At 42.5% G+C, this 9,680-nt stretch overlaps 1 long non-coding RNA gene across 1 annotated transcript; it reads right to left on the bottom strand.

Moving 5' to 3' along the window:
* Positions 1 to 244: 244 nt before the first annotated feature.
* LOC148150114 (uncharacterized) lies at positions 245 to 9,673 on the bottom strand. The gene is made up of 3 exons (XR_015756938.1): positions 9,053 to 9,673; positions 2,561 to 2,651; positions 245 to 1,899 (listed from the first exon to the last, which is right to left on the bottom strand). It is a non-coding gene; the product is annotated as an uncharacterized LOC148150114 (long non-coding RNA).
* Between the last annotated feature and the right edge of the window lie 7 nt (positions 9,674 to 9,680).

Raw genomic sequence — 9,680 nt, forward strand, 5'->3', positions numbered from 1 at the left:
CATTACTCACTTTATTTAACTGGTAGCACAGAGAAAGTTCTTGATATATTGACTGTTTAGAATAAATGTACTCCCTTCTATACTTTCTACTTTAGTTAACTGCAAGAAATGAGTGATCAAAACTCTGAATAGGCAGCACAGAGGATCATTTAATTTCTATTTAAAGTTGAAATCTAGCCCAGCACTCACTTTCCTGGAGAACAAGAGAGTATTAACAGCTTAGTTTGAACATACAAGAGCCTTTTATTAAAGAGAATATTAGACACATGTTTTCAGTTGAGATTATATGTAAAATGATGCAAAATAATCATGCATCACTTAATGTGAACTTAATACAAAATAAGTTTCAAATTGAACATATTTTTCTTTTCAAAACTGTTTATCCAACAAATGCAAGTAGAAATTTCTAAATTAGTTGCTCATTCAGTACTTGGCACTACCCTCCTTAGCACTGAACATGGAGGGCAGTCTTCTGGGCAAAGAAAGTAAGAAGCCAAAAAGGGTGGCACTGGAAAAGCACAACCGTTCAGGCAGCGTCCAAGGACCAGGGGAATCGATACTTCGGGCATGAGACCTTCATCAGGAATGTGTTTACCATAGAGGTTGGTGTTCTAGCGGTGAATGTAGAGATGATAGTTCTGGCAATGATTGTAGACGTGATGGTAGTTCTGGCAGTGATTGTAGAAGCAGTATGGCTGGCAGAAGCTGCGGTGAGGTCTGCAGCAGGGGCAGAAGTGATGTTCTTGGTGGCATTCACTGAAACGGTGTCCTCAGCGATGGCTGCAGAGGCGACAGGGTCAGCAGTGCTTAGGTAAGTGACACCAGTGGTGGTGTTTGCAGGGTTGGAAGTAGCGTGTTCAGCAGCAACCATGGGGCAGAAGTGAAGTCCTTGGTGGTGTTCGCGTAAGCATTGCTGTCAATAGGGACGGCATGGCTATCGTTGGTGTTCTGGTGAGTGACATCAATGGAGGTGGAAGTAGCATTGGCAGTATCAACCATGGGGGTGAAAGTGAAGACCTTGGTGGCATTCGTGTAAGCAGTGCTGTCAATAGGGATGGCATGATTGTCGTTGGTGTTCTGGTCAGTGACGTCAATGGGGGCTGAAGTAGCATTGGCAGTATCAACCACGGTGGTGGAAGTGATGTGGTGGGCAGTGTTCACAGAAAAACTGGCTGCATTCACGGAGGTGGCAGTTTTGGTAGCGATCGCAGAGGCAGTATGGTCGGCAGTGGCTGCTGTGAGTTCAGCAGTGGGAGCAGAAGTGATGTAATGTTTTGCAGTAGTGGTGGCAGTAGCACCCACGTGGATAGTGACGTCCAACTGGGTTCCAGAGGACGGGGTTAGGGTCTGGAGTTGTTGAGGATTCCCGGTTTGGAGGTAAGCACATGAGAGTTGGTGTATTTACATTCCTTAATGTCTGATGAGTTGGAGAAAAAGCATTTGTTGAATGTGTGGATCCTTCTCAGGATGAAGAACAACAGAGGTCCTTTACAAGTCTGGGTGAATGTTGTCCCGAGCTGGGTGGAGTTGACTGCAGGGAGAGTAGGTGGCAATCCATGGCTGCAAGCATGGAGTGGAGAATCCAGAGGGAGAACCATTTCTGGAGGCTTTCGATTTGCTGTAGCTAACAGTAATCCTGGTTAGTCCAAATTGTGATGGTCTGCATGTGGTCTGGAGTCCAATGGGGAAATAAGTTGATTACGTAGGCAGATACTGATGAAGGACACATGGCTGTTGTAGCATGGCTGCTTCGGGATGTGGTTGAAGAGCTTCAGGGCAGAGGAGATAAAATGGGGGCTGCAGTGGGAGAGAGGCTCATTGAGATCCTTGTGAAGGGAGGAGGAGAACTTCTTCAAGGTGGGCATCCTTGGAAGAGGCTTCGCAGTAATGTTACAGCACCTAGGAGAAAGTGAGGACTGCAGATATTGGTGAGCCAGAGTCAAAAAGGGTGGCGCTGGAAAAGCACAGCAAGTCAGGCAGCATCTGAGGAGCAGAAAAGTCAACGTCTTGGGCATAAGCCCTTCATCAGGTAAATGAGAAGCTGATATGGGTACAATTGAACAAATGACTTTAATTTGGTCCACAATTATAGAAGGTATGTTAGCTTTAGCCTTAGAATATCATGATAACACTAGATTCCACTGATTGTAAATCTCTTGTCTGAGTGAATTTCTAAATTACTGATTCAGTGATTCCTTCCAAAAAAAAAGCTCCGTGTGTTATCAGCTATTATTCAAACTTTTCTAGTCAGATTCAGAAGGGTCTATCCAATGATATCAGTGTATCATGCTAACTCACACTGATCTTATTCACACACTCACTGGAGTGGAACATATCCTTTGTGGGATTCACCTGACCACAGGATCATTCTGGCCACTTGTGCATTGCCCTCTCTTAGACCTACCAACGGTAACTACATTTTCAGCTATGTAAGTTGAATTCTCTTGAATTCTATAAACCTCTCTTCAATGTTGAACTCACCTATATGAGTCTTTTTTTTATTATTACTTTTTACTGACCCTTAATTTTCCATAAAAAGGCAAAATTGTTATACTCTTACCAGACCAGGGGGCTGTTCATTCATTAGAGGGAGATGATTGGTGGGTGGTCATCTTTATCTTCATCCAGGGTGTTCTCCATGAATGGTAGAACTATGAGGGGAGATATTGGAATCACGTTGTGAGATGACGATGCAATAAGTGGTCTTTGATTAAAAATCGGTTTTAAGGCAGGGAAAGAGTAATGTGGATCCCAACTATCTTGAGTATTGTGAGCAATATGAAACACTAAACTATACGGAAGGGATTGTTCAGGTCTTGAAAGGAGTAGAAAGAAAGGCAATTAAGTTAGTAAATCTGATTTAGCATTTGTGATTTGATGGGAGCTTAGCAAAAATGGGATGGTGAATATGAACCTTAATCCAGCAGTGGAAATGGAGCAAGTTCTCCAAGTCAAGAAAGTAATGGTTGAGGGATGGACAGGAATGGCAGCTTAATGTGCCAGGATGCAAATGCTACAGGAAGGACAGAAAGGGAGGTGAGAGAGGAGGGGGAGTGGCATTTTTGATAAGGGATTGCATTACAGATGTACTGAGGGAGGATATTCCTGGAAATACATCCAGGGAAGTTATTTGGGTGGAACTGAGAAATAAGAAAGGGATGATATTGGGATTGTATTATAGACCCCCGAATAGTCAGAGGTGAATTGAGAAACAAATTTGTAAGGAGATCTCAGTTATCTGTAAGAATAATAGGGTGGTTATGGTAGGGGATTTTCACTTCCCAAACATAGACTCAGACTGCCATAATGTTAAGGGTTTAGATGGAGAGGAATTTGTTAAGCATGTACAAGAAATTTTTCTGATTCAGTATGTGGATGTACCTACTAGAGAAGGTGCAAAACTTGACCTACTCTTGGGAAATAAGGCAGGGTAGGTGACTGAGATGTCAGTGTGGGAGCACTTTGGGGCCAGCGATCATAATTCTATTAGTTTTAAAATAGTGATGGAAAAAGATAGACCAGATCTAAAAGTTGAAGCTCTAAATTGGAGAAAGGCCAATTTTGACGGTATTAGGCAAGAACTTTCAAAAGCTGATGGGGGCAGATGTTCGCAGGTAAAGGGACAGCTGGAATATGGCAATCCTTCATAAATTAGATAACGAGAGTCTAGAGAAAGTATATTTATATTAGGGTGAAAAGAAAGGTTGGTATGTATAGGGAATGCTGGACGACGAAAGATATTGAGAGTTTGAGTAAGAAAACGGAAGCATATGTCAGGTGTAGACAGGATAGATCGAGTGAATCCTTAGAAGACAGTAGGAGAATACTTAAGAGAGAAATCAGGAGGGCAAAAAAGGGACATGAGATAGCTTTGGAAAATAGATTTAAGGAGAATCAAAAGGGTTTTTAAAAATACATTAACAACAAAAGGGTAACTAGGGAGAGAAAAGGGCCCCTCAAAGATCAGCAAGGCAGCCTTTGTGTGGAGCCGCAAGAGACGGGGGAGATACTAAACGAGTATTTTGCATTAGTATTTACTGTGGAAAAGGACATGGAAGATATAGAATGTAGGGAAGTAGATAGTGACATCTTGAAAAATGTCCATATTACAGAGGAGGAAGTGCTGGATGTCTTGAAATGCATAAAAGTGGATAAATCCCCAGGACCGGTGGCACAGTGGTTAGCACTGCTGCCTCACAGCGCCAGAGACCCGGGTTCAATTCCCGACTCAGGCGACTGACTGTGTGGAGTTTGCACATTCTCCCCGTGTCTGTGTGGGTTTCCTCCGGGTGCTCCGGTTTCCTCCCACAGTCCAAAGATGTGCAGGTCAGTGAATTGGCCATGCTAAATTGCCCGTAGTGTTAGGTAAAAAGGGGTACATGTAGGGGTATGGGTGGGTTGCGCTTCGGCGGGTCGGTGTGGACTTGTTGGGCTGAAGGGCCTGTTTCCACACTGTAAGTAATCTAATCTAATCTAATCTAATTACAGACCTGATCAGGTGTACCCTAGAACTCTGTGGGAAGCTAGGGAAGTGATTGCTAGGCCTCTTACTGAGATATTTGTAACATCGATAATCACAGGTGAGGTGCCAGAAGACTGGAGATTGGATAATGTGGTGCCACTGTTTAAGAAATGTGGTAAGGACAAACCAGAGAACTAAAAACCAGTGAGCCTGATGTCGGTGGTGGGCAAGTTATAGAATCATAGAGATGTACAGCATGGAAACAGACCCTTCGGTCCAACTTATCCATGCTGACCAGATATTCCAACCCAATCTAGTCCCATCTGCCAGCAGCTGGCCCATATCTCCCCAAACCCTTTCTGTTCATATACTCATCCAGATGCCTTTTAAATGTTGCAATTGTACTAGCCTCCACCACTTCCTCTGGCAGCTCATTCCATACACATACCATCCTCTGAGTGAAGATGTTGCCCCTTTTATGTCTTTCCCCTCTCACCCTAAACCTATGCCCTCTAGTTCTGGACTCCCCTACTCCAGGGAAAAGACGTTGTCTATTTATCCTATCGTTGCCCCTCATGATTTTATAAAACTCTGTAAGGTCACCCCTCAGCCTCTGTTGCTCCAGGGAAAAGAGCCCTAGCCTATTCAACCTCTCCCTATAGCTCAAATTCTTCAACCCTGGCAACATCCTGGTAAAGGATATACGTGTATTTGGAAAGGCAAGGACTGATTAGGGATAGTCAACATGGTTTTATGTGTAGGAAATCATGTCTCACAAACTTGATTGAATTTTTTGAAGAAGTAACAAAGAGGATTGATGAGGGCAGAGTGGTAGATGTAATTTGTGTGGACTTCAGTAAGGCATTCGACAATGTTCCCCATTGGAGACTGGTTAGCAAATTTAGATCTCATGGAATACAGGGAGAACAATCCATTTGGATACAGAAGTGGCTCAAAGGTAGAAGACAGAGGGTGGTGGTGGAGGATTGTTTTTCAGGCTGGAGGCCTGTGACCAGTGGAGTGCCACAAGGATCAGTGCTGGGCCCTCTACTTTTCATCATGTATATAAATGATTTGGATGTGAACACAAGAGGTATAGTTAGAAATTTTGCAGCTGAAACCAAAAATTGGAGGTGTAGTGGACAGCGAAGAAGGTTACCTCAGATTACAACAGGATCTTGATCAGATGGGTCAATGAGCTGAGAAGTGGCAGATGGAGTTTAATTCAGATAAATGCGAGGTACTGAATTTTGGGAAAGCAAATCTTAGCAGGATTTATACACTTAATGGTAAGGTCCTAGGGAGTGTTGCTGAACAAAGAGACCTTGGAGTGCAGGTTCATAGCTCCTTGAAAGTAGAGTCACAGGTAGATAGGAGAGTGAAGAAGGCATTTGGTATGCTTTCCTTTATTGGTCAGAGTATTGAATACAGGAGTTGGGAGGTCATGTTGCAGCTGGTCAGGACGTTGGTTGGGCTACTGTTGGAATATTGCGTGCAATTCTAGTCTCCTTCCTATTGGAAAGATGTTGTGAAACCTGAAAGGGTTCCAAAAAGATTTAAAGAATGTTGCCAGAGTTGGAGGATTTGAGCTATCGGGAGAGGTTGAACAGGCTAGAGTTGTTTTCCCTGGAGCATCGGAGGCTGAGGGGCGACCTTATCGAGGTTTACAAAGTTATGAGGGGCAATGCATAGGATGAATAGACAAAGTCTTTTCCCTGGAGTGGGGGAGTTCAGAACTAGGAGGCATACATTTAGGGTGAGAGGGGAAAGATATAAAATAGACCTAAGGGGCATCTTTTTCATGCAGAGGGTGGTACGTGTATGGAATGAACTGCCAGAGGAAGTGGTGGAGGCTAGTATAATTGCAACATTTAAAAGGTATCTGAATGGGTATATGAATAGGAAGGGTTTGGAGGGATATGGGCCAGGTGCTGGCAAGTGGGACTAGATTGGGTTGGGATATCTGGTCAGCATGGACAAGTTGAACTGAAGGGTCTGTTTCCATGCTCTACATCTCTATGACTCTATGATTCTAAAGTGATCAATGTTTTTGTTAGACTGTTTTTGAAGGATGCAGGGCAAAAATAGAGTGTAAACTGCATGACCTTTGAGATCAGCAGAATGGATAAGTATGATTTTTCCATTCCTTTGTGATCCACATATGTTAACTGGGTAGCTGATTTTGTGAGGAATATTAAACTGAGCAGTTGAATTTAATTTATTGAGTTCACGTGCTGAGCTTGTTCAAATCATGAAAATGTTAATTGTCAGTTGGAATGGCTTGTTCAAATTATTGACCCACTTGTGAGAAAATCACTTTTGAATTCTCAGCCTGAAAAAGCAGTGGAAGCTAAGTCATTAAATGTTTTAATGGAAAAGGTTTATAAATTAAGATGGGATTGAGTGAAATGTAATGTCATAATATTCAAGGTGATGGGCCAAGTGCTGGAAAGTGGAACTAGTGTAGATTTAGAATAGTTTATTTTGTCAGTGCAGACTCAATTGGCCAAAGATCCTCTTTTGTCTAATATGATTCTATAATAAAGATTATTGAGGATAGATCAGAACGTGGAATTTGAAACATGAACAGATTAACCATGATCTCATTCATTGACGGAGAAAGCATGAGGGGCCAAATGGTGTACATTTGCTTCTTTTTTAATGTTTGTATAAATATTTATCCACTTCATACAGAAGTTGAAGTTGATGCCAAAGATCAGTCATGATAGTATTGAACAATGGTGCAGCATCTATATACTGTACAGTTTACTCCTGCTCCTATTGCTTATGTTTCATTAAAGACAGGAATTATGGTGGGTGGATGTCAAATTTAGGTATGTGTTTAGTGAGCTATATCAGGGTGATGAGGATTGGAGGAACTCCAGACTTCTTCATCGCTGGATGATATAATCATACTGTAGAACTCCTGAATCAAGTGTTTATCAGAACAAAACATGACTTCATATGGAAGCAATGCAACAGATAGATGTAGAGGCAGTCTTTCAATGATGTCAATAATGTCATATTTTCTGCGTCCTGTGCATGTTTAGTCAGCTCAAATGCTCTGTAAAAAAGGATCATCAACGCAAATCCTTTATTGGGAATAATATTTTCAGAGCACTATCCATTGTTCGCTTACATATATCTCTGGCAACTATTTTACATTCAACAAGGAAAAATCTTTACCATGGCTCTGAATTAAATCATCAGTAGCCTTGGTTCCACTGCAATTTAATCCTACTGGTTCCGTTCCAGCCTCAGGCAACTGTCTGCACATTCTCCCCGTGTCTACGTTGGTTTCCTCCCATAATCCAAGGTTGTACAGGTTAGGTGAACTGGCCATGCTAAATTGCCAAAACTGTTCAGGGATGTGTGGTTTAGGTTCATAATCAGGGGTAAATGTCGAGTAGTAGGGCCATCGGTCTGGGAGGGCTACTCTCTGGAGGGTTGGTGTGGACTTGTTGGGCCAAATGGCCTGTTTCTATGATTCGGCTATAGTTACATTCGACAAAATGGGCTGACCAACACTGTACAATGAGTTGCTCTGACATAATAGACCGGTTCAAAAACCAACAGCAACGAAGCTGGCAAATGTGTGAGACATTGGCAGGAAGAACCTGTAGAATGGTTTGAAAATGATCACTTAGAACTTGTACTGCTACAGCACTTTCCATAAGCTTCAGAGACTGTGCAGTACTGTGAAAGGATGGTGACTGTTCCAAAAGGAAACACGCCCGGCTGTTTGGCGCAGCAAGTTCTCAGACAGGGAATCTGCTCGTGTAGTGTTGGTTAAGAGATAGATATAGGTCCCAGGACACGGGAGAGAATAGAAAGATGAAAATAGCGAACATAAATATTTGATTTTTTTCAATATTTCAAATATTTGGTTGCAGCATCAATAGTAATTCCAACCGGTTCTACCTAATCCTCCCCACTCCCCGAGACAGAAGAGTTGAAAGCCTGTGACCGAGCCGGAGAATGAACTGAATCTGGAATCTAAAGGCGGAATATTTAGCTGAAAACCAAAAAAAATGTGGAAATCAGACGCAAAACGGAAATTGCAGGAAAAACTCAGCAGGTTTGGCAGCATCTGTGGAGAGAACGCAAAATGAATGTTTCGGGTGTAATGACTCTTCTGAAGTTCTGAAGAAACGTTAATTTTGCTTTTTCTCCACAGATGCTGCCAGACCTGCTGAGTTTTTGTCTGTTTTGTTTTTGTTTCGAATATTTGGCTATTGTGTGAGAAGTCCGTTCTGAGCTCGTTGCAGAAAGTAGCAGACGTTTCAGTCCTCCCAGTCCTGAAATCTCAAGATTATAGAATCTCGTTTCATAAAATGCGACAGAAACGGGGACAAGCTCCTTTACCCTAGTGACTGTCAGTCTCACAGCGATTTGCTGACGAGCGATCGATCTGCAAATAGGGGCCTCATTGTATTCAGTCTAGCTAGAGAACACAGCCAGGTCGAGAAGTCCGTGACTGTAAATCAGTTTAACTGGTATTTTCTTTATCTGTGGACAATTACCGAGAGTGACATCGTCATTATCAATAAAGCGTAAACATTAGGATTGATTCTGAGTCATTTCACTTACTTTGAGTGGTGTCACTAAACCTGAACTCCCAGAGTTGTGCCTTGTATTGTTCAACTTCTGCCTATTCCCCGATTGGTGATAAAGCACGGCCTATTCCATTAGCCTACTCAGATATTTGGGTTCTTGCTGAAGTTGGCTGCTCAGACAGCGGCAACCATGCAGCGCAGTCCCTATCAAAAGGGCTACAGGGACTAAAAACGAACTTTTCCAACATGGCTGGCTTCTTTGTCAGTTTCTGACAATTTCTGTTTCTTGCAATGGGCCCGAGAGCCAGAATCAGCAAAGGTGAAAGTATTCAGAAACTCGCTTGCTTTTCCATGAATGTAAATTACACATCCGCAAAGGGAGAGTGTCTCGGGGTATATGATTTTTAGACTGTTAAATAAACAACCAACTTAAAAAGTTCTGAAGGGTCACTGCACTCGAAAAATTACTGTTTTCTCTGCACAGATTCTGCCAGACTTGAGTTTCTCCAGCAATTTCTGTTGTTGCGTTTATTATTTTACTGCATTTACTTATCAGAATCAAACGATTTGTCAGTAAAGATCTGGTCATCTGTAAGGAGTTTGCTTATTCCTTATAGCTTAGAGGCCGCTGTTCACTTTATAAGAACCCAGAGCGGGCCGGC

The sequence above is a fragment of the Chiloscyllium plagiosum genome, unplaced genomic scaffold (genome assembly GCF_037043375.1).
Source record: "Chiloscyllium plagiosum isolate Xiang-an unplaced genomic scaffold, Cpla_swu_hap1 HiC_scaffold_4, whole genome shotgun sequence".
Lineage (NCBI taxonomy): Eukaryota > Metazoa > Chordata > Chondrichthyes > Orectolobiformes > Hemiscylliidae > Chiloscyllium > Chiloscyllium plagiosum.